The sequence below is a fragment of the Oryctolagus cuniculus genome, chromosome X, assembly GCF_964237555.1.
Source record: "Oryctolagus cuniculus chromosome X, mOryCun1.1, whole genome shotgun sequence".
Lineage (NCBI taxonomy): Eukaryota > Metazoa > Chordata > Mammalia > Lagomorpha > Leporidae > Oryctolagus > Oryctolagus cuniculus.
In genome coordinates, this window is record NC_091453.1 from 8,809,673 (window position 1) to 8,836,172 (window position 26,500).

The 26,500-nt window shown below is 38.6% G+C and overlaps 1 long non-coding RNA gene across 1 annotated transcript in view; it reads right to left on the reverse strand.

Annotated features, from left to right (window-relative positions):
* Window positions 1-237: 237 nt before the first annotated feature.
* LOC127484919 (uncharacterized) overlaps window positions 238-26,500 on the reverse strand; it is a 695,554-nt gene continuing 669,291 nt past the window's right edge. The window contains exon 5 of the long non-coding RNA XR_011385634.1: window positions 238-1,083. This is a non-coding gene — a long non-coding RNA (uncharacterized lncRNA). The remainder of the gene's footprint in view (window positions 1,084-26,500) is intronic.

Sequence of the window (26,500 nt, forward strand, 5' to 3'; positions counted from 1 at the left end):
TGCATGATTTCAAATTTTTGCATCAAATAACTTATTTCTTAATTCATTTTCTACTCTTTAAAGTATTTTTACATACTTTTATTTCTCAGTGGTTAGTTATCTCCTTTTCTATTTTCTTCACCCAAATTAATTTATCTATTTTTGACAACTGTATTTTCTTATTTTAGAAAGAAACCTAGAGAGATATAAGTCAAATATGTACTCTCTAGTGACTGTCTCAAACATCTATCATTTATTTTCAATGTATTATGTTACCATACAGTATTCATTTGGTCAGATGCTTAAAATGTAAGCAGTCAATAAATAAGTTTCAAAAAGCTGAAGGTCATATGAGGTAGCCCCTAAATTATGATAATGCATTTTTTAATTCCATGATCTTAGAAACTGTGGAATATTGATTCCCTGGGTTAGCCAAGAACAGATGCAGATTCGTAGGACCCAGAGACTCTAAAAAGTCCAAAGCTCAGAATCCGGAGGGATGGATTGGATCAAATATCTCTAAGCAATGAAAAATTTTAAAAGCACCAAGACCACTGTGAGGATGGGGAGTGAAGAAGTGCACTTATGGAAGAATTCTTGGTAAATATAGTTGTGAATTATCTTGCCCAAGGCTGCTTTGGACTGACAGTCACAACCTCTCTTGCCTGAGGCAAACAGGTAATTAGCAATGACCACAGACACTTGAGCAACAACCTGCAGTAGAAGGGAAGAAGGGTACACCCAAGGGAAATAAAAAGACCCATTAAAAGTTTCTGGCTTATGAAATACAAGTTGCATGGCCTAGCATATCTAATTAACTCCCACAGTTACAAACCTTATTATACTCCACATCCTGCCTGAGGTTTCCATACTTGGCATTCAACAAACTGTTAAAACTTCAAAGATGGATTGTTTTACTTCCTTACCTTTGGCACCCGGGTAGGACTAAACAGAGAGCTGCTTTTTACCTTCTCACAGGATGCTGTATTTCATGACTTCTTGCACGAAGTAAATACCAAGAAGAAATTTCAACCTGGACATCCATCACTCTTGATCTGCTTGTTTCAGGCAAGGAAGGCCCTCTTCCTTAGGAGATCCATAGATCTGTGGGAATCAAAAGAATGAATGCCATTACTTTCTTTATTTTGTTCAATATTTCCAACGATTTGTTTATTCATTTATTTGTTTATTTGAAAGGCAGAGCAACAAAGAGAGAGGGAGTGACTGAGATGGAAACAGATGGGGTGGGGAGATCTGCCATCCGCTGGGCCAGGCTGAAGCCAGGGGCCAGGACTTGCATCCTAGTCTCCCATGTAGACTGCAGGGACCCAAGAACGTGGGCCATCTTCTGCTGCCTTCCCTGGTACATAAGCAGGGGCTGGCTCAGTAGTGAAACAACAGGAACAGCACCTTCACCTGCTGCACCACACCAGCCACCATCAAGTAATTGCTGAATACTTGAGAAGCTTCAGGCTTTGCGTGAAGTCTTGGGGATATAATGGTGAAGATATGGACAGGTCAAGAGACTCTACTTTTTGTATACAAGCAGTGGCTTGACCTCTTACACATTCCAAAAACATGACAATAACTAAAGAAAACCCATATCATCCATCCTTTTAACACCAGATACCTACAAGGCCAAGACAGACATTCCCTTTGGTATAATCAACACAACTATCATTCCATTGTGTTCTATCCGAGAGCCTCTGGGAAACTGATAACCTTGGCAAAAGACAAAAGGATCTGAAGGCTTACTGTTCTAACAGTTCCGCTTGGGAAAAAGAAAAAGAGAAAGGGGAGAAGATAGAGAGGGAAGAGAGAGTTGCATAAACTAATACAAAGACGCAGCAGATTAAAGTGCACTTATTCACTCAGCAAATATGTACTGAGAGCCCATACTGTATCAGGCACTGTTCTAGTTATTAGTAGTGAACAGATAGACAGGCTCCCTCATGGAGTTTGAGTCCTACTTGAGGAGGGGGAGATAATATAAAGATAAGTAAATATAATATGCAGCCTTTTGGACTACGATAATAGCTTAGAAGAGAAATAAAGCAAGAGAAGCAGGAAATGCGAATTATTGTGAAGTATAATTTTTGATGTGCTCAGGGAAATCATCAATGAAAATATGATGCTTGAGTAGAGAATGGAAGGGAGTGAAACAACATATGTAATTGCATGAATCACTGGAGTAAAGTATTCCACGTAGATGGAAGGAACAGCGCAAAGGTTTGGAAGCAGAGGCACGTCTGGCCATTTCCAAGGGGTCATGGCGCTAGAGTAACTGCATCAAAACAAGCATGCGTGAAAGAAAGAGGTGAGGGAGTCAGGGGGCAGCAAGAGGCTGGATCATGCAGGAATTCGGGAGTTTTAAAGGGATTTTTTATTCTGAGCAAAGTAGCAGGCCATTAGAAGGATTTGAGGAATGTCATGATCTGATTTAGTTTTTAATGAGTTATTCTACAGGGGTGGAAAGGTTAATGCAAAAGAACATACTGCGGCTGGCACCGCAGCTCACTTGGCTAATCCTCCGCCTTGCGGCGCCGGCACACCGGGTTCTAGTCCCAGTCGGGGCGCTGGAATCTGTCCCGGTTGCCCCTCTTCCAGTCCAGCTCTCTGCTGTGGCCAGGGAGTGCAGTGGAGGATGGCCCAAGTGCTTGGGCCCTGCACCCCCATGGGAGACCAGGAGAAGCACTGGTGCAGCGGGCCAGCCGTAGTGGCCATTTCGGGGGTGAACCAACGGAAAAGGAAGACCTTTCTCTCTGTCTCTCTCTCTCTGTCTCACTAACTGCCTGGCAAAAAAAAAAGAAAGAAAGAAAAAAGAAGAAGATACTGCAAGTTCATATGAGAAGCAAAGGAAGGAGGTGAATAAAGAAAAAAAGGAAGGAAGGAAGAAAAAAATAGTGTCCTCCATGCTTTCTCAAAAGAAGGGTGAAATGCTGGCACTGCTTACAAATCTCTGATGGTCAGCAAATGCAGTCCTAAAAGAGTAAAAACTAACAATCAATGCGTTCAAAACGGCCGGAATGTGGACCACAGATAGGCTTTCCCAAGATACCACATTGTCTCGTACCTCAGACTCAATTTGCTCTTTCAGTCTGTGATGAGGCACAACTTTAATAGGGTGTGACAACTGACAAGAGAATTAAATTGATGCAAATTAAAACTTTAACAATAACATTATATGGAGCTTAAAATCCTTTGCACTTTTGACATTGAATTTATACCAGTTGCTAGAAAGTGCTAGAATAAAGGATCCTCACTAAATTATCAACCAAGGATAATCCATTGTCTTTATAAGGAAAACAACACAGAAATTCCTATTATCAGTGATAGACAGTGTTAATGAAATGAAGGTAGAAGCTTTGTCTCTTTAAGCAAGCCACCAGGTATATTTTAAAATTATAATTCCTTACTAGGCAAGACAGCAATTCTGAGTGTATCAGGAAAAGAGCGCAGGGATGGGGGTGGCAGAGCTGGATCTAGCAGTCATCATGACTGCTCATTCCCAGGTCTCTCAATGACCCAGCACCGAGACAGTTAGTGACAACTATGGGGGTACCTCAAACAATTCATGGGAAACAATTACAACTTTATCTGGAGGCAAAAGATGTTGAAATCTATAGTTTTTTCAGGATACACATACTAATGAACTTTGGAAACTGCTCTTAAGCAAGAATTTCAACTTTTTTTTTGCACCAAAATAAACTTATCTTTTAATTTTATTTTCCATGAACTTTTATAGTGTCCCCATATGTGTCCATGTAGATCCAGACGTGCAAACAGGATTTTGTGTGTACGTATCATTCTCCAATTTCTAGCTCTAACTCATTTTTTGTTTCATCAGAACAAGTCTGTGCCATTTTCTTTTTTAAATAAACAATAACGTATTAGTCCTATTCTATGTCTACTATTTGCTTCAACAAACTAATCAGTCTAAGATACCAAAAACCCAGGAGTATTTCTTGAACGTCTCTTCAAACTCTGTTTTCATTGCCTCTTCAATGTTTTACATCAAAAATCTAGAATACTCAGCTACATTTCCAAGGACTTTACAATCTATATTCAATTTCACCATCGAAATCTCTGCTGCTTATGTAGCCTGCTCCTGTATGGAACTTCTGAGCCAGCCTAGCTAGTATGGCAAATCACAGATCTGGAGTGTTCCTCAGTATTCAAGATCTTTTCTTAAGTTCATTCCTGTATTTGCTATACATTAACATGATGTAAAGTCGACATGTCCCTTGTGTTTATCTCCTCCTTCACCTTTGTCTCCACAAAAAATGCAATGTATATGAGTTAAATTGATACTTTGTGGTTTGACAATTATTAATAACCCTTGTCCTGAGGAACAGTGGCCTGTCTACCTACTGTTTTATTTAGTGGAGCATTGAGTTTGTGATGACAAACTAAACTCAAAGTGTATCATCACCAAAATTAAAAGAAAAATATGGAAGGAAGAGGAGGAAGAGTGGGAGTGAGGGAGGGAGGGAGGTTACGGTGGGAAGTATCACTATATTTTTAAAACTATATATTAAATACATGAAAATTTTTCCTTTATATAAATAAAAAATTTTAAAAACCCTGTAACCCTACTTCCATAATTCAGCACTCCCCCAGATTTCCAGCTCATATCTTTCCTAGGATCCCACAGCACTTACTGAATATATCATTTATTTTAATTTATTTTTATATTACTTTTGTATAACCCAAATAGAATATATGCATATTCTTTTTTTTTTTTTTTGACAGGCAGAGTTAGACAGTGAGAAAGAGAGACAGAGAGAAAGGTCTTCCTTTTCCGTTGGTTCACCCCCCAAATGGCCGCTACGGCTGGCGTGCTGCACCAATCTGAAGCCAGGAGCCAGGTGCTTCCTCCTGGTCTCCCATGTGGGTGCAGGGCCCAAGCACTTGGGCCATCCTCCACTGCCTTCCCGGGCCACAGCAGAGAGCTGGACTGGAAGAGGAACAACCAGGACAGAATCCAGTGCCCCAACCAGGACTAGAACCCAGGGTGCCGGCACCGCAGGCGGAGGATTAACCTAGTGAGCCATGGCACCAGCCGAATATATGTATATTCTAAAAAAGTTCAAAAGTTCTGGGATCATTCTGCTTATGTGTGTGTTTTTTTTAAATAACCCCTTTGACACTGTCTATAGAGTAAACTCATTGCTTTGGGAATACTCAAATGTCTCATTAATTTATTTAACAAGCATTTTCAACAGTTACTTGAAAAAAATAATAGACAAAACAAATTTTCTCTTTGTTGGTGCATATCAAAGACAAACTATAATAGCTGACCTTAGAAGAAAACAGGACATGTAATCATAACTTGTAGTGCTTTTGAACTATACATGGTTACTTTCTTCTGAATAATTAAGAATCTCCCTTTACATTTATGTTCATCAAAGATTTAGAGTTCATCTCCAAAAGAGAACAACAAAATTCACATTAACTAATATTAGAAGATGAAATGTTACATGTAGGACGATATGTCCCTTTATTTCCTCTTTTAGTCTATCACTGTAGATGGTTAAATTGTTGCAATTTTTGAGTCATCATTGCCCTCTTTAATCACATTTCCTACTGTGTTACCAACACTTAAGTCCAGGCCCTTCATCAGTCTATATGGCAAAATGCAGGCTTAAGATGGCAGTATCATGGTATTAATGGGATAGCTATCTGAAATTGTGGTTGAGCTCCACACTCCTAGTTCCAACCACCTAACTGACACTTTCATGTTGAATTCTCATAGGTACCTCAAACTCAACAACATATCCAATAGTCAAATAGTCACAGCTAACAATATTGCAAGTCTTAAATATCAGTTAGTTTTAACCTTTTTCTTAATCTTACTATGAATAATTCATTAAATCCTGTCAATTCCACCTCAAAAATATCTTTAAAATTTCTGCTCTCTCCATAAGGACTCATCAACACTCTAGAAACAGAATAGTTTTAATTTTGTCTGTCTTTCAGGTTTTTGTTTTACAAACACACATTTGATTACGCTATCTTCCCACTCAGAAATTTTCAGTGGGTACTCGTCACCTTTACACTAGAATCCATGTACCTTGCTCTTGGGTTCAAACTCTCTAGAGCTTCACCTCACAGATTTTTTTCCAACCTTCATATCTATCCATGGTAAATATACCTGGGCACATCCATCTCTTCCCAGAATAGCTTTTCAATTGTCTTGCCCTTACTTAACCCTGAATCTCCTCTAAAAATCCATTTTGGTAAAGTGCCAGAAAGTAAGTATTCAGGGCATTGTGGGCCGTCTGGTCTCTGTCCTTACTATTCGGTTCTGCCATTGTTGGATGAAAACAATCTAAGGCAATACATAAGCAAATCAATATGGCTGTGTTCCAAAAAACCTTTATTTTAAAAAAAGCCAGAGGCTGGATTAGGCCTGTGGTTCCTGGTTTGCTGACGACTGACACAGATTACAGAATAAATTGACAATGCTTCCAAGCATTTATCAAATAATCATCTCTTCATTGAAATGTAATTAAAATTTAAAAATCCTTAGAAAAACAATAAGGGAAAAGCTCCTTGATGTTGGTCTTACCAATGGCTTCTTGGATATGACAGAAAAAGCACAAGAAACACAAGCAAGCAAAGACAACTGGGAGTAAATTAAACTGCAAATCTTCTGCACAACAAAGCAGCATTCAGCAAAGGAAAAAGACAACCTGTGGGATCGAAGGAAATATTTTCAAACTACATATCTGATGAAGGGCTAATATCCAACATTATGAGACTCCTACAACTCAACACCATAAACAAACAAATGAGCTGGTTAAAAATGGCAAAGTACTTGAATAGAAATATCTTCAAGGAAACCATACAAACAGCCACCAAGGACATGAAAAAGTACTCAACATCAACAAGGAAATGGAAAACAAAACCACTAGAAATGTTACTATATACCTGTTACCAAAACAACAGGAGAAAACCATAGAAGAATTAGTGTTGGCAAGGATGTGGAGAAATCTGAACATTTGTGTACTGTTGGTGGGAATGTAAAATGGTGAAGGTGCTATGGAAGACAGCTTGGAGATTCCTCGAGAAATTAAAAATAGAACAGCTGATGATGTGGCAACCCCATTTCTGGAGATATATATAGATATGCAAACAATTCAAATGTTCACTGACAGATAAATGGACAAACAAGTGAGCATTCTCTTGCTTATAGATCAAAATAGTTACAAAATGTTAATAATGTGTTCATTTTAAAAATATTTTTGAATCTATACATTCGTTTTCATTAACAAGAGCAATAAGACAAGACAGGGAGCAAAGCACTACGGATCTTGAAATACCATTCCTCAAACTGCACAGGAACCTTTTTCTCAGAAATATTAAACAAAATATAATTCATTTTAAAAGATTAATTCATCAGGACACCTATTTCAATTACTTTTGGGATCCAATGATAGTATTTGTAACCTTTAAAGTTCTCTCTTGTCTTATTTTTTTGTACATATATTTCATTTGCAGTTTTCTAAAATCCCTAATGAATGTACTTTATGTTTATATATAAACACATTTTCCAGTTTTTCTTAGTCTTTTTGAGATGTTTATTTTTATCTGCTTGAAAGAACAAGAGAGATCTCCCATCTGCTGGTTCATTTCTCATACGCCAACGCCTGGCAGAGCTGCTGGGTCAGGCCAAAGGCAGGAGACAGGCATTCCATCCAGGTCTCCCAGGTGGGCGGCAAGGGCCTAAGCACTTGAGCTATCATCTACTGCCTCCCAGGATGCACTAGCAGAAAGCTGGATTGACAGTGGAGCAGCTGGGACTCGAACTAGCACTGATATGGGATGCAGGTGTCACAAGCAGTGACTTAACCTGCAGCTCCACAATGTCCATCCCGTCTTATTTACATGAGCTGTTGAATCTCTACCGCCTATGAATTATCCAAGTATTTGAATTTTACAGTTTAGAAATGATACAATGTAAAACCAGGAAATCAGAAGAGCACAAACCACTTTTTAAAAGAGAAAAAAGTGGGAGCCAGCGCTGTGGCTCAGCAGGTTAAAGCCCTGGCCTGAAGCGCCGACATCTCACATGGGCACCAGTTCTAGTCCCGGCTGCTCCTCTTCCGATCCAGCCCTCTGCTATGGCCTGGGAAAGCAGTAGAAGATGGCCCAAGTCTTGAGCCCTTGCACCTGTGTGGGAGACCCAGAAGACGCTCCTGGCTCCTGGCTTCAGATCCGCGCAACTCCAGCCGTTGCAACCAATTGGGGAGTGAACCAATGAATGGAAGACCTCTCTGTCTCTCTCTCTCTCTGCCTCTCCTCTGTGTAACTCTTTCAAATAAATAAATAAAAATTAAAATTAAAAAATGCAAAGGTAATTCAATGGATAAAAGATACTAATGCAGAGAAATGGTCCTCGAACAATAAGGCAGGAAGGCAGAGAAAGAGAGATCAATTATTTCCTCATACAATACACAAAAATTAACTTAAAATGAATTGTGGTCTTAAATGTGACATAAAGTATGAAGATTCTAGTTGAAAACATAGAAGACATTTTTGTGTTTTTGGGTTGAGCAAAGATTTGTTATACAAGATATAAAAGTTACAAAGCATAAAATAAAAAGTTAGATTTCATACAAACATAAAATATCTTCCTTTTTAGGAAAATGAACAGAGAAGGCACAGACTTGGAGAAAATATTTTCAAACATCTGATAAGGGACTTACATATAGAATATCTAAACAACTTGTACAGATTATTAAGGTAACAAATAAATTGATTAAAAATGACCAAGATTGTTGTGTAAGCATTTCATCAATGACGAGATATTGAAAACAAATAAGTGCATGCAAAGATGTTCAATATGATTAGTCATTCGGGAAATGCAAAATGAAACCACAATGAGATATTACTGCAGCCATCCCAGAATAGCTAAAATTAAAACCAAATCAAACAAAAGCCGATAATATTAAGCACTGATTAGGATGTGGAATGGCTAGAATTGTCTAAACAGAACAAGTTGAGTTTTCATACTTTCCTGGCAGGAATGACACAATTACTTTTTTCGAAAAACATTATGGCTATTTCTTATAAAGGAAAACATAGATTAACTGTACAATCCAGTGATGCCAGGTTAATGAACATATGTGTCTACAAAAAGGCTTGCATGAGAAAGTTTGCAGCAGCTTTATTCTTAACCACATACAGGAAACAAGCCAAATGCTCATCAATGGGTGACCGGATACATCCATGAAGGGAGTAATTCTCAGCCACTGGAGAATGCTTACATCCATACAACTGAAAAATATTCAGCAATAAAATGGAATGAACTGTTGATACATGCAACAACATGTGTGGATCTCAAAATCATTCTACTAAGTGAAAACAAGAAAGGATGCCTAACTGGTTCATTTTATGTGACATTCTGGTAAAGATAAAGCTATAAGGCCAGAAATGAGATCAGTGGTTTCCTAGGCTGCTGGATGGAGGAGGAAACTGAGTAAAGAAAGAATGTAAGAGAACTTCTGGAAGTGACAGAAATAGTCCACATATTGAATTTTGTGGTAGGTACAAAACTGAATATTTGTCATAACTCATTGGACTGTATACCTAAAAAGGATGAATTGTACTTTAAATTATATCTCAATAAACCCAACTTTAAAAGGATGGCATTGCTCTGAGAATACTCTGCCTATCCCTATACCTTTGTTAATTTCCTGTGAATTTTCATGAGTCTCTTCCTTACCTACCTGATCTCTGCATGGGTTCATTCCAGAGCCATGCTTCAGTGATCAAAAATAATTTTCCTTCATTAATTTTTCTTTGATAGCAATATCCTAGATCATTTTTTTTGAAATTTCTTCCCATGAGTGAACTCGGGAATTTATATTTTACTTCTCTGATAAGTTCCAAATGTAGAGTTTGCTGACATTCTGCCTGACCAGTGTATAGCTGAGCATTAAATTAAAGGCCTCGTGTTTAGAAACTCCTTAACTTTCATTCATCCTGAAGTCTCACTACAGAGTGGCATTCTTTGTGCCCCAGATAATAAACTGCTTATGGCTCTTCAGCTATTAAAATTACCTGGGTTTGGGGAGGATTTAAAATAGATCTTGCTAATATGTAAAATTTCACTTTATATTTAACAATGTAAGTTCAATTATGTTCTTGTCTACTGGAAAATTACAAATAAACTCAAGAACCCAAAACCTGACATCACTCCCTTCATTAAAGAAATCTGAGACATTTATAAGCAAAAGGTTGATAGTGTGTCACATCTCCTTTAGGTAAAAGGATCCCTAGCAAGGACACCATCTCAGGGAAGGAGACAAACCTTGTGTTATTGTGCATTGAGCTTATTTGCATGCCACCCATGTCACAATTCAGGATTAAAGAACTATGGGAACAATATTACCCTATGGCAAACCTGCACCTAATTTACAAAGCAGTGAGGGTGACAAAGTAGAAAGGACAGGATTTGCAGTTCATCTGCTCTGTCAACAGATCTTAGTCTCTATGTAAAGTCTGCAAAATTAAAAGCACAATTAAAGTAGATGTTTAAAGGGTAATGGTGCATGTGTTATTTCTAAAATGCCACATAAAATCAAGACCCTTGGGAAAGTTGAATTGTTAAGTAAGAAGTACTGATTTACATTACCCAAAAATAGCAAGAGTATACCATACACACGTTTGCCTCAAATACTGTCCTTTTTAAAATAGAAACAACAGTGATTGTCAGCAGATATATTCATTTCCAAACTAAAATGTCAACAATATCAAGAGCGTGGATATGAATGTAATATATCCTTCAGAAAGTAAACATTTCCAAAACTTCTGTGACACAGACTTGTCTGAATACTTTGGATTTGGCTAGTAATTTTTTTTCTATTAACACATTTTTGACCATTTAGGATAACTGAAAAAGATGAATAGGAACTCATTTTCTTGTTATCAAAATGAATGAACATTGTCTCATAGCTAGAAAACAAGGAAAGCGGAAAAAATGTAATTCCATGTTTACACAGAGCCATTTACTTATTAATTCCACAAGCATTTAAGACAGTGTTCTGTGGGCCAGGTAGTGTTTTACTGCTGGAGAGTCATCAGTAAAAAGAAGTTACAAAGTCTCCAGTTCCTTTAGAGTTTACAGAGACCTTAACAATGCATTGTATCAAATTCATGAATTCAGATATAAGTGTACACAGTACATAAACACACAAATATAGATACAGTTAAACCATGGTGCAGTCTATAGATATTACTCATAATTTGCTTTGAATATTCTACTGTGAACTCCCTTTCTTACTACCATATATGTTTATACTTTTATTTACAAAAACTGAATATACAATTTTATATTCTCCTAATTCACTTAAAATCCCTTCTTAGTGAACATTTAGGATGTTTTCATTCTTTACATTATAAATGATACTATGATAATACATAAGCATATTTATAATAACATATATTATAATTACACATATATTTACATACTTGTCCAATTATTTCATCACAATAAATCCCTAAAAGTAGAATTTTCATAGGCTAGGAATAATTTTAAGCCTTGCATGATTTTTCTCTAGGATTGAGTCTTTTCTAAAATAGAAAAAAGAAAGTAAAGTATAACATATGTGCTTCATTCAAGATGTGAAAATAAGGATAGAGATGTATAGCAGCATTTATCCTCTAAGGTTGCCATGATGATGCCAATGTCTTAGAGTACTAGCAAAATGATTAAAAGGACAGACCAAAATAAAAAAAAAAAAACGGTTTTGAAATCATTTTCCAGAAGTGTAATCTGGAGTTAAAAACAAAAAGCCAACTGAGATCTTTTGTACATTTCAAAGTATGTATTAGATAAAACCATTAAATTTCCATTCCAAAAAATATTTTCTAATTCCGTTTTGCTGCAATATCATGTAAGCACCACATCTTTTTCTTGTTCTTGAAATGCCTATAAACCATTTTCTAATATAAGGTATTTATAAAACATAATTAAACTATAATTACAAATAAAATACCACCATGTGAACTTTTTATTCATGTCATCTGAAATAAATTTGGTTGCTTTAGCATAATACTTTATTCTGCTTAAAGGATGTGCTTTTACTATGTATGATTTTGAGAGCCAAATTGATCAAGCATATTTTTGTTATATATTCTAGCTCTTCATATGTAAATTTTATATTACAGTGACAGAAAAATAAGTTGCTAATCATAGAAAATAACAAACAGAAGGTTTATGGTAAGGAAGCATGCTATATCAAAATCAGCAAAATCAGGAAAAACCATTGTGTAATACAGTTAAAACATTTAAAACTGAATAGATTTTTTCTGATTATGAATTCATAAGAAATCAGCTACAACTAACTACAATGTGAATAAGAAACTAGTCTACCTATTTTAATTCAACACAATACAATGGAAGCAGGATAACTGTAATGATTCATGAATTCAGCTTGATGATCTTTCAGGATGTTTAACATTTCCTTATTTCTCAACAGGGTCATGCTAGGAGAGACATATGATGAATATTTCCACAGGTGTAATTGTCTCCTATTTCTCCAGTTTATAGCATCTTTTGTTCCATATTCTACAGATTTATGCTGGAAACAGTAGATTTTGAAACACACAGTTTCTTATATAAGAACTGGTTGCCAAGTAACATCAGAAGGATTTCAGGACCAAAAGCATTCTATACTCACAGAGAATTAATTTTTGCCTTGAAAGACTTAACAGTTTCTCTGCTGAGTTGCACAAAAAGTATTTTTGGGGAGATACCCTTGAAAATAAGGAGAGATTTACTATAATTACTACTTCTGCCAAGAAACTTTTGGGGGATAACTGTGAGGAAGAAAAATTCAGTGTCACACGTGGTATACCTTCACTTACTATAAAACCAAGTAGTATAATACAATGAAACATAGTCAAAAGGTAAAAGGCACAGATCTAGTATAACAGCAAGGAAATGTAAGATTAACAGGATATTAAGGGGCCAGTGCTGTGGCACAGCGGGTTAATGCCCTGGCCTGAAGCATCGGCATCCCATATGGCACAGGTTCTAGTCCTGGCTGCTCCTCATCCAATCCAACTCTCTGCTGTAGCCTGGGAAGGCAGTGGAGGATGGCCCAAGTCCTTGGGCCCCTGCACCCACATGGGAGACCCGGAAGAAGCTCCTGGCTCCTGGCTTTGGATCAGCGTAGCTCCGGCCATGTGGCCAATTGGGGAGTGAACCATCAGATGGAAGACCTCAGTCTCTCTCTGCCTCTCCTCTCTTTGTGTAACTCTGACTTTCAAATATATAAATAAATTTTATAAAAAGAGGATATTAAAATAAAAAGAATAATGTAAGACAGAATCAAAAGTGGATTAAATAAGATCTATAAAACTTCAAACAAAATGATTTTGAAATAAAATATAAAAGTCTGAAATTGAAATGAAAGACTAGAAAATGGAGGTAGAGTTATAAATACATCTATAAAGAGAATACTTTTGAAGGTATAGAAATAAATTGGTTTTAATTTTAAGGTAATAATCTTTTAAGAGATATTGCTAGAGCTATACAATTTAATATACAAAAATTAGCAAAGAAAAATCTGAGACTGATTTGAAATAAATATAAGGAGACTCAGCTATAGGCTGCCATGGTTCACTGGCTTCTTCGGCAGTGGGGACATTCCAGAAGAAGAGGAAGTAGAACCTGAGAGCTATACTTTAACAGCTCATGAAGGGAAGGGATCCTAGAGACCCACGCCCTATTTCATTTTCATCTTCTTCATCTTCCTCTTATTCTTGTACATTATTGCAAATCTTTGACATATTTTCTATAATACTTTAGTATGAATGCTTAATATGTACTTTTATGATATAATCACAACATTACCACTGCATCTAATAAAACTAACAGTCCTCTAAAATTACCTAAAATTTGGGTTTTTAAAGATTAATTTATAAGATGGAGTTCCACAGAGAGAGAAGGAGAGGCAGAGAAAGAGAAAGGTCTTCCATCTGCTGGTTCACTCCCCAATTGGCTTTACCTGCTGTGCTACAATGCTGGTCCCTAAAATTGTTTATGCTCAAATTTCCACAACTGAATTTGTTCAAATCAAGACTGAACTGAAGTCCACATATTTCATGATTGATACTTCTTGTAGGTTTCTTCTAATTCATGAGTGCCCCTCACTTCCTTTTTCCATGACATTTAACTGCATTTGTCTTAGATTTTTCTTACATTTTGCTGATGGTATCTTAATGGATATTTATCCATCCCACATTTCCTGCCAGTTGGTAGCTAGTTCTAAAGTTTGATTAAATTGAGATTTTTCCTCTTTGATGGGACTTTTCAGAGGTCATGCTGTGTCTCTTATTGCATCATAGGAGAGGCAATTTCAGGGATGTTAATATTAGTAAGCGGATGGAAGTTTTGCAAGTCTGATTCATCCATTATAAAGTTTCCCATTGTTTACCTCATAGCTTTAGCATCTATCAATAATTTTGGCCTGTATTCATTTTTCTAAGATGCATTGCAAAATGGTAAATTTAAAATTCGATAATTTATTGGAAGAACATTTATTTTGAAATATATTTTTACAAAAAAGTAAAATATTGATTCTTATGCTTAATATTTTACAGAATATTGAGTTGATGTGGCAATGTCCAAAGGTGACCAATGACATTTATTATTTTTAGTATCACTCTAAATTCATGGACTTTTATATGTGATATAAACTATTACTTACATCATTCTTGGTACTCAAATTCTCCAAACCTAGGATATGTTCTTTTCATACATTCCCCATGGTCTTTTATTGCTCTAGCAAAATTAACAGACTTATCTCATACATTTCGTATCTCAGATTTATAGCTGGTCCATCCAACAAGCTCTGATTCCTACAAGTAGGAAATAGTTTTTGGAAATCACAACCTAGGGGTGCTCATTACTATTAGTTGCATTCTTTTTGTATTTCTCCTGTACAAAGCTAAAAAATAAGGCATTTCAGAAGTATAATCATAAAAACAAATCACAGGTCCACACTGGCACTTTCAATTTAAATTTAAGATTGCCAGACTTTTTTATTTATAGCTTCTTTGACTTATCTGTATCTTTTTTCTTCTGTTTAAAATTTTGCTTCCTAAATGACATTAGCTTATTTATGTACTTTATTCTACTATTATATGTATTATCACAGTTTAGAAATAACAATGCAAAAATTATCATTAGAAATAATACTCCTGAATGTAGTTTAGGACTTACTTGTGACACATGGAAAAATTTGGCAGTGATGGATATGAGTGTGGTGATGGTATCACGGGTGTATGTGTTCAAAGTCTTGAAATCTGTATACATTCAACATATGCAATTATTTTTACAGCAACTATATATCAAGAAAATTGTGAAAGCCGGCGCCGTGGCTCAATAGGCTAATCCTCCACCTTGCGGCGCCGGCACACCGGGTTCGAGTCCCGGTTGGGGCGCCGGATTCTGTCCCGGTTGCCCCTCTTCCAGGCCAGCTCTCTGCTATGGCCAGGGAGTGCAGTGGAGGATGGCCCAGGTGCTTGGGCCCTGCACCCCATGGGAGACCAGGAAAAGCACCTGGCTCCTGGCTCCTGCCAGGATCAGCGCGGTGCGCCGGCTGCAGCGGCGGCCATTGGAGGGTGAACCAACGGCAAAAAGGAAGACCTTTCTCTCTCTGTCTCTCTCTCTCACTGTCCACTCTGCCTGTCAAAAAAAAAAAAAAAAAAAAAAAAAAAAAAAAAAAAGAAAATTGTGAAATCAGATTTATTTGTAATTATTGTTTCCCATAGGACATATTTAGCTGGAAATGAAAATACTTAGAGTTACTTGAAATAAAAATTCTCAGCATAGTTGTGCCACCAAGTAGATAGACATCTGGGCTTATTTTTATGGCTTTTATTTTAGAAATGGATTCTTTCTGACTTTGTTTTATAATCAAGAAACCCATTTATATGATTCCAAGGTCAAAATTATGGTGCCAGGTACATTCATAGACATCAATCATCTAGCCTGACACACATAGCCATGTTTTAAAGCTTTTGCTTATTTAATCTACACTTCATTGGTTAAAAAATATAATCAAATCCCATCTTTTGCTACAGATAGTGTTGAAATCAACTATAGGCATATATTAATCCATTTTTTTTGCCAGTATGTCTTTAGGATAAATTCTAATCTGAATCCAAATGTTGGATCAAAAACTGTGAGAATGAGTAATGTTTGATATTGCTAATGTCTATATGGGGGTTATATCATTATCAATAAGAATTTGTGGGTACAGGCATTGTGGCACAATGGGTTAAGCCCCCACTTGGATGCCAGCTTAACTTATTGGAGGCCTGGATTTGAGTCTCAGCTCCATTTGCCATCCAGCTGGCTGCTCATGGGCTTGCTGGCTGGGGGCAGCAGATGACGACACATGGGCGACCTGACAGAAGTTCCTGGCTTATGGTTTCAGCCTGGCCCAGTCTTGGCTGCTGTGGGCATTTGGGGCGTGAACCAGCTGATGGAGGAAATCTCTATTTCTCTCTATCTCTCTCTCTCAACCCCCCCATCCCTGACTCCTGGCTCTGTCTCAGAGGTAAATAAAATAAAATATTTTTTAAAAAAGCAATGCACAAGAGCCTGTTTGCACACAGACTTGCACATCTATGTTGGATTTTGTCCAGCAGCCAGATGAGCAACAGTATTTGATTATTGTGCACTTAATTATGCTGCTGACTAAAGCTTTGATTTTTAAAACTTAAATGGGTCAAGAAGCTAGAAATTAACAAGAACGAGACAATGAGAAAATGGAAGACACATGGCTCTCAGAAGATTCTATACAATGATAAGAAAACCAGTGCCATTTGCATCACGTCTCCCCTTAGCCACTGACTAATACTACAAAAGTCATATAACCTCCATGAAAACATTTCCCAAACTACAATATGGCAATAGAAGTCTCTTAGATTAGTTTTTTAAAAAGATTGCATTTATTTATTTGAGAGGTAGAGTTGCAGACAGTGAGAAGGAGAGACAGAGAAAGGTCTTCCATCTGCTGGTTCACTCCCCAAACAGCCACAATGGCAGGAGCTGTGCCAATCCAAAGCCAGGAGCCAGGAGCTTCTTCTGGGTTTCTTATGCAGGAGCAGGGGCCCAAGGACTTGGGCCATCCTCCACTGCTTTCCCAGGCCATAGCAGAGAGCTGGATCGGAAGTGGAGCAGCTGGGACTCGAACTGGTGCCCATATGGGATGCGAACGCCACAAGAGAAGGATGAATCTACTGCACCACAGTGCCGGCCCCTTAGATTAATTTTGCAAAGTAACATTAGATAATGCAGTGTATGTTAGGAAACTGGCGCAGTTTTAGCCAGGTTGCCGCATGGCCCAGCTACCTGAGCCAGGCTCCACCCCCATCCCAATGGGATTTGCTGCTCCTGCTTCCCTGCCCACCCTCAGGCAAAGTTTTAAAAGGGCCTGTTCCTGAACACGTGTTCTCTTGGCCCTTCTCTCCTGCTCTCTTGGTTCTGCTCTCTAGTCTCCTCCTCTCATCTCTCTTCTCCCTCCTCTCTGTCTCTCTCTCTTATAGTCTCCTTCTGTTTTTCCTTCACCGCCCCTTCACTCCGGTCTGTAGGGTGTTCCCCAATAAACCCTTTCCCTTACTCCGGTGTCCGGTGTGTTTTGCGACGGCTAACATTAATATATAACAGTGTATAGTATCCAGCTCAGTACCTCGCTCAGAATAGATGGCAAATGCTTAGATCCCATCTCCTCTCCATTCCCAAACTTTCTTCTCCACAAGGTAAGGCCAAATGCCTATTCTTGAGAAGATGAAAATGTGACGTCAGAAGACCTAAGCATACGAGGGAGTGTCTTAGCACTTTCTTTTTTCCCACTTTTCAACTGGAGATCATTATGCTTAGTCAAAAAACCCAGACTCAAAAAGACAAATACCCCGTTGATTGATTTCTTTTGATTCGTGGTAGCTAATATATAGAGAGAGTACGACAACTTACTTTATGTGAGTGAAACTGATATCTTTTGATTTGATTATTGTTTATATCCCTTGTCGAAATTCCTGCTGAACAGTGGTCTTGTTTTGTTAGGCAGGAAGTCAGAATTTAGCCTATGTGTGTGTGAGAAAGGTCTGAAGACCAGCACCTACTTCGAAAGCTCCAGAAGCCCAGTATTTTGCACTTCAAAGTCCTGCTCAGACCCTGTAACCTCCCAGGTGGTCCCAGCCCTTCCCCCAGGGAAAGCTCCCAGGACAATTCTCTCCCCTTAAGACCAAATGGGTTACCTGCCCTGACAACAGGGGGCAATAAAACCTTTACAGATGCCCTAAGGGAAGCCTCCCTACTCTGCCCGGGAGACGGCAAATCTGGGGAGGAATTTGCTAATTTTCACCCAAAAAACCTATGCTTAGTCCTGGAGGAGTGGGGAGGTGGGTAAACAGACTCCCTTAAAAACCTAGGGAGTCCAAACAGACTGCTGCTCAGCCCTCTGCCTCTCAGCTGAGCCGCCGCCTGGCCTGGCCTGCCCAGGTGTATTCTCTCCACTCAATCTAGTAACCTCGCTCTCCCACTCCGAGCAACTGGGCACTCTCCCTGTCCCTTCCATTCTGACGGAAGCCCTATCCCCAGTAAAGCCTTATCACTCCGCTCTCTGTCTCACGCCTGAATTCTTCCTTGCATGAAGACGAGAACCCCAAGGCCTTCCCTCTGGTGACATTTCAACTCTTAATTTAGTGGAGGATTAAGCCTTTTGTTATGGGAAAACGGCAGGAGAGATATTATTGTTACCCAAGCAGACAACAAAGAGATTTTAAAGTATTTATTAGAGTCAAAGGCCTCCCGTGGAGGGGAGCTTCCAAGAGAGGAATAAACCCCAAGGGACTGGTGGCAGTGGGCTTTTTAAGTACAATTTTGAAGGAAAAAAAACTTGCCTTGCGGATCAGATGGGCTTGTGGGACAAAGACCATCAAAAGACCTCATTTACAATTCTCCATCCAGTGTGGGTACTGAGCCTGGGATAGCTCGGGAAGAGCTCCCTTGGCTATTCTCATGGTAAATTCGGAGATTCAGAAGGAAGGAGGCTGGCCTGTCTGTTCTTGGAAAGAATGTTTTGGGGAAGGAAGCAAATATTTTTAACCCCAAATTCCACTGGGATTCCCTGATTACCTACTAACCCATAGGACTTCTCACACTCTGACCATAAAATAAATTTTAAAATGTTATCTCAAAAATTTTAAGGGGCCAGTGCTGTAGCGTAGCAGAAAAGGCCGCCGCCTCCAATCCAGCTCTTTGCTACAGTCTAGGAAAGCAGTAGAGGACAGCTCAAGTGTTTGGGTCCTTGCATACGAATGGGTGACCCAGAAGAAGCTTCTGGCTTCGGACTGGCTTAGCTCTGGCTGTTTTAGCCATTTGCGGAGTGAACCAGCGGATGGAAGACCTCTCTCTACCTCTCCGTTTCTGTAACTCTGACTTTCAAATAAATAAATAAATAAATAAATCTTTTAAAAAATTTTTAAAAAGGGAAAGTGAAGGGGAGGAAGGAAGGGAAGTATCATATTCTTAGAATTGCATCTGCGAAATACATTAAATCTTTCCTCTTTACATTAATAAAATAGTAAATAAAAAAAGAACATTAAAAACATGAGTGTCTGTGTGCAATTGCAATTTTACTTATGGCTACCTACATTTAAATTTCAAACATTTTTATATGTCATAAAATACTCTTTAATATTATTCCACCAGTTAAACTGTAAAGACTATGTTCAGTTCAGGGAACATACAAAAAGCATGTAGGATCCTCAATTTTGCCTTCAGGCTGTAGTTTGCTGTTTTTTAATCTTGTACTTAAGAAATAAACCTGTTGTTTTGAACTGCATTTTAACACTTTGGAATCCTTTTTTCAAAGAATACCTTTCATGATAACCAGCTTTTATCAGAATTTTTATTATTGAAATGAAGATGGGGGTCTAGTATACCTCCTACTCCTTCAAGAAACTGTTGTAGGCAGGCATATAGAATAAAATTGATCATGTTTGTGAGCTGGAAGACCACGCCTTCACCATGCCCCAGTGTGACCTCCTGCCCCTGCCTGGCCACACCTGTGCAGCCACCGGCCAATCAGGTTAATTAACCACTCCCCTTGGGAAGTGGATTAAAAGCCTGGGACACCATGTGTCCGCCCCTTTCCTTTCTTTGGTCTTTTGCCAGTGTGGGGCTACCTGAGGCCCTGTGCCTCTAGGGTGCATGGCCTTTGGGCCACCTGCCCGGTGCTTCCTGGCCTAGATGCTCCTCCACATGGCTGGCTCCTGGTATTCGATATGAATCCAGATTTCTCTCTCTCTTTTAGATAGGGCCCTCTATGCATTTCTCTCACTGAATAAAAAGCTTAAAACGTATCATACTGCCTCGTTCACTTATGCCAGTATTCAGAATTCTTCTCTGAATATTAGGCAAGAACCAACACAGGCTTATTAATATTGGGAATTTATTAATAAACACATGGTGATATCATATAGCACCCCATATTCTGACATCATATTTTGGGGGGCCTATTCCAATTTCAAATCTACCAACCTACCAATACACACACACACAAACACAATTTCTTGGAAGTATTTTACAATACATATTTTTGAAAGTCATGCAATGAAACATCAAAAATACTGGCAATTTTATACTAGATGATTCCATTTAAAGCATACAAAATCCAAATATGAAAAATCTATGGGACACTAATTGAAAGAACTCTCCAAAGGCTACCCATCCTTCAAGATTTTTTTCACAGTGTTTATTTATGCTTCAAGACACATGCCTCTCAACTCAACACTTCTCTTATCTGGTATGTCTCTACCACTTTTAACACTGTAGACTATCTCTCATCACCACATGACGATTTGAGCCTCTCTCATTTCTGGTTTGGGTATTCGTGCAGTGGTCCTGAACACATGGCACAGCAAGTTCTTAGTCACTATGTTATCCCAGATCCATCACTATAATAGCCAGATATGAATTATGATAAATGTTCTATACTCTAATCAATTCAGTGAAAAGAAAATCCATCAAAGCAAAAGTCTCATCAAGACATCCAGGGAAGGCTATCAAATGTCAGATTACATTAATAAAGGATGTAAAAAAGGAAACATTTAGTCAGCCTGCTATGTGCCACGTGCTGTGCTAATCATTCATTCTAAAATTAAAAAAAATTTTTTTGAGAAGCATTTTTATGAATGGTATAAATTGCAATGCCGTACTAAGAAAGAAAACAAAAAGTGTGGCTGATCTCAGTGCTTCTCTTTCAGATAAAATATCAGGAGTTCCTTCCTCCATGGAGCTCTGTTGACACATTTTCTAGGAAGGGAGAGAGACCTCAAAAGAAATGGATCTAAGAAAAAACTATTAAAAAGCCACTAAATACTTCCTCTGGTATCTGAAAAAACCAAGCTGCTTTTATTGCTTAATAATGGGTACCATAGATGAGTTTGCATATCAGAGTTTGATAGAAGTGACAACCTCCTAGTGTCAGGCACCAGAGTGGGGTGACTGTGGTTCCCCATAACCTAGTGTTTGAGTCATTAGAAGAAAAGATCTCCAAGGCAGTAAGATCAAAGAAGGGCAAATGCTGATTTGATCAGTACACACTGTACACATGTATTGAAATGCAGTGAAAACTTGTGGTGCCCAATAACCTAGGATTTTATGAGTAATTAGAAGAAAGGGTCTCTGGGAGATCCAAGATGGCTGAATAGGGTATAGCCACACTAACTTAAGCTGCCCTGGGATATGACAAGACAAAGGACTGACTACATTTCCAGGGGTCTGACTGACAAATTTCTGGCAGCGAAGCAGAAATAAAACAGCGGAGACTCCACGACAAGAGGAGAGAAGGCAGGGACACCGCTGCAGCCCAGCACGCAGTGCAGCCAGCTGCCAGCTATGAGCCGCCATCTTAGCACCTTAAGGCAGGAAGAAATTGCTACATGCCCTGCTGTTCAGTTTTAGTTGAGAGGGAATTCCAGTTACCCCGCTACTTTTACTTCAGCCTAGAGAGCTGTTGGGGGTCTGAGCACCTGCCTTGCCTGGAGCAGGAAAGCCATGTTGCTTTCCTTTCCTGCACAGAGTGCCACACTGAGCAGTGAAAAGCCACGCAGTGCACCTCTATTCTCCTCCTACCAGCAGCATAGAGTCAGGGCACCACGTGGGGCAAAGGACAGATCTCCTATGTCCTCCAAGTGTGGGAGTTTCTGGAAATTGGCCCCAGAGCTATACTCACACACTCTATGTGAGCCAGGGAATTTGCTTAAGCTGCTGGGTACTAACACCAGAAGTAGCCCATAAAAAAAAATCCACTCCCACCCTGGGATATCTGGGTAATGACCCCACTATATCCAGCAAAACCAGGACTATAACAATTCATTCTAAATTGCTCAGTGCCACTGGAATCCACCCAGTGGGTATAGGGAAGAACCGACCTGCATTCCACCTCTCTGGACTCAAATCCTCCACAGTAAAATTTGTAAACTTTGTAGTCACCCTGTAGGATTGGAACAGGGTCCAGTTCATATCCCATAGTCCTAGGGCTAGGGCTATAGGTATTATAAGCCCCAGCACCAACTGGACTCTCCTAGAAGGAGCTGAGGAAGGGTCCATCTGTATCAGACAGTCCTAGAGCCACGGCAGTTGGTGCCACAAGCCCCGGCATCAATCAGGCTTTCCAGTAGGACAAGGGGGCAGCCACCCTTCTCTCCCTCAGCACCAAGAACAAGGCCCTGGCTATCACATTCACCAGGCAGACTGACACCAAACTCTCTGTGGTCCAAAAGACACACAGCCAAGGAAATCCTTATTCATCTCAAAGCCACACTTCTGTCCCAATGAACTGCAGCAGACTAGTCCACTGTGTCACTTACAGACACAGCTGACATTGATTAAGACAAAAGAAATCACTCAGGGACTACATTCCTGGACTCATGTAGAACCAAAGCCAAAGCAATAAGCCAAATGATACCTGCACCTCAGCTAAACCATAAACTCTTTTCCAATCAAACCTACTCAATAAACTTGAAGGGACAAGCACATCAGATGGGCAGATGTCAGCGCAGGAACACCAGAGACATGAAGAAGCAAGGTAGCATGACACCGCCAAAAGAACACAATAATCCTCCAGAATTAGATCCTGAACTGAAGGAAATGTATGAAATGACAGAGAATTAGAAATAATGATTATAAGCACTGTTCTCAATAGTAAAAATTTGCAATCAACCAAGGTGTCCATCATCATATGAATGGATAAAGAAAACATGTTATATATTCACAATAGAATATTATTCAGCTATAAAAACAGAATGAAGTTCTGGGGCCGGGGTTGTGGCATAGTGGGTAAAGCCATGGCCTACAGTACCGGCATCCCAAATGGGCACGGGATTGAGTCCAGGCTGCTCCACTTCCAATCCAGCTCTCTGCTATGACCTAGGAAAGCAGTAGAAGATGGTTCAAGTCCTTGGAAGCTCCCGGCTCCTGGCTTCAGATCAGCACAGTTCCAGCCTTTGCAGCCATTTAGGAATGAATCAGTAGATGGAAGATTCTTTCTCTTTCCTTTTTTTTTTCTCTCTCTCTCTCTCTGTTTCTGTGTAACTCTTCCTTTCAAATAAATAAGTAAATCTTTAAAAACAGAAAAAAAATCAAATTATACCATTTCCAACAAAATGGATACAACTAGAGGACATCATGGAGAGAAATAAGCCGGACCCAGAAAGAGAAATACCACCTGTCCTCCCTTATATGTGGGAGCTCAGATTCAAAAACCAAACAAAAAAAAAAAAAAAAAAAGAAAGAAAGAAGTGTCTATGTATCAGTATTTCTGCAAATAGAATTTTGTAAAACTTTGTTTTATACCTTTGGGAAAGCAATGGTTAAGACTGTTATATTACTACAGTTTTAATAATCTGTGATTACTTAACATGTATTGTATATGGGTGAAATGGTAATTTTTCTATTCAATTATTATTTATAACCATTGTCTATATTCCCACTAAACTAGGGTCTTTTTGCTTTTTACTTGATAAACTTCTTACTTGGCAAAGTACTAAGCCTTTTTACTGCAATGTAAATTTAAAATATATTTTCTCAAAAAGTAAAAAAAAAAAAAACAGAAAGAGAAAAGGAGAAGTTAGGAGGGTGGGAGGGGAAGAGGGAGAGAGAGGGAGGGAAGGAGTTAAGGAACATCATTGTGTTCTTAGAATTGTGTCTACAAATTACATTGATTCTGTTTAAAACTAACTAAAAATTAAAATAAAAGAATTTTAAAAACAGAAAAGAAGAGTCTCCAAGGCACCAGTAATAAAGTGATATCAAAGAAGGGGAAATGTTGATCTTTTAATCAGTACACATTGCACACATATACTGAAATCTTGTACCGTAGAGACTGAAAATAGAAACGTAAATGCTTATGTGACAAAGCTCACCCTCTAACACTGATACTAGGTAATGGATGAAGAGATCTTCCTATATGGATAACCCTAGTTTCACGACTGGGAGCCCATTACATTGGGGCAACTGAAGATGATATTTTTGGGTTTGAAAACGAACAAAGCCAACAAAATATATATGCATACAACAGGGCCCGAATGGACATACAAAACAATGTGTGCTTCATTGCATCAGGAAATTATAGTGATTATTTTTCTGTACTTTTCAAATTTTCTATAATATTTTATAAGGAAAAATATAGCCAATAATAAATAGTAAGTACTTGGAAGAAAAACAGCAATATCTTCTATCAAGTTCTAGTAAGCTTATGTAATTCATGATCTCACTGATACTCAGATCCATTGAAATGAGGAAATACCAAATATGAATTTAGACACGTGACTAAAGGTAAAAGGAGGAAGAAAATGCCCTCGTGTGCCAATGGGAATATCACTCTCCTATCACAATTATGTCATTGGAAGAGGACTTCAGGACACTTTTGGAGTAAGAAACTGCTTATAAAGCTGCCAAAGGTGAACTTAATTGTTCAGTCATGTTCTATTCAGAACCATTATTTCATTTTCACTTTCTATGTGCAGTAGCTGTGTGATATAGTCATGTTTAAAGGGGTAGTGGCTCTTCATTTTCATCTGCAGTCTCTCCTTTAGGCTGCTATTAAGATTTCATGGAGTTCGCGAAATGTCCGTCCCCTGAGACCTTGCACAATGAGTGGCAAGTACAAAGACGTTTTGATGCTCAATGTCAGGAAGGACGATTCACCTAGCTGTGCCGTAGCCCAGCAACAAGGCCTGTTACGATGAGGATACTTAATAACAAATATGCTAATTTTGGATTTATATTAACTGCCCACATAAATGAAGTATGCATAATGAAATTTATCTATTGAGAATATCATATGATAACATCATATTGATTCAAATAAACAAGGTAGGGCCAGTGTTATTCTTTATGACATAATATACCAATATCTAATATTGACATCTTGGTTTGTGTCAGGCAGCATGATTTTGCAACACACAGTCTACCTATTGTAAACTTTCCCTAGTGTCTCTCAAAAAATTAACCAGGGAGCAGGCGGTTAGCCTAGTGGTTAAGATGCCCACATCTCGCATGGGAGTATCTGGGTTCAAACTCTGAACCCAGCTCCTTACTCCAGCTTCCCAGTAATGCACACTCTGGGTACAGCCATGATGGCTCAAGTAATTGGGTTCCTGCCACCTTATGTGGGAAAATTTGATTTTCCAGCTCCCAGCTTCAGCTCCTGGACCTGGCCCAGCTCTGGCCACTGCAGACATTTGAGAAGTGAACCAAAGGATGGGAGCTCTGTCTCTCTCTGAGTTTCCATTTCTGTGTCTTTTTGCTTCTCTAATCAATCAATCAATAATTTAAAAACAAAACCTAGGTTAAGAAGAAGCATGGTTCCTATGACCCCTTTTCTCCATTAGTACAGGTACTCATTTTAAAATGGGTATGGGCATCCCAAGTGGCCTTTTAACCACTATACCAAACTCCTGTCTGACTCTGCCACTTAGACTGGATTTGTACTCCCAAGAAGGCGGATCAACGCAGTGCACTACAATGCCTGCCTTTATCCCTTCTTTCCCAGTAATATGTTATTGAGAAAATCTATCCCTGGTTTTCTTACACATATTCCTTTTAAAAATAATCTGACATATTCTACAGGATTCAGTGTTCCTCTTCTTTGACCACTAAAATGAAATAGTTAAATAATGGCAAAGACCCTAGTTTCTAGGACACATTCAAGATTCTAAAACAGACCTCAAATGAATCATCATTTTCATCTTTTAAATTTATTTTGACAACTTGTGTTTGGTCCAAGCAAGTCAAGTCAAATAGGCACACAATGTCTTGCCAAGATTAAGTTCTAAACGAGAGGATACTGTTTAAGAAAGACACATTGGAAAATTCACAGACCTCAAAAAGCTGTAATGAATAGGAAAACTAGATAGCCACCAGACAATCGCTATTAGCTGCTAAGAATTAACAGGACAATTCTAAGCATCCTGTGGCAAAGAATGG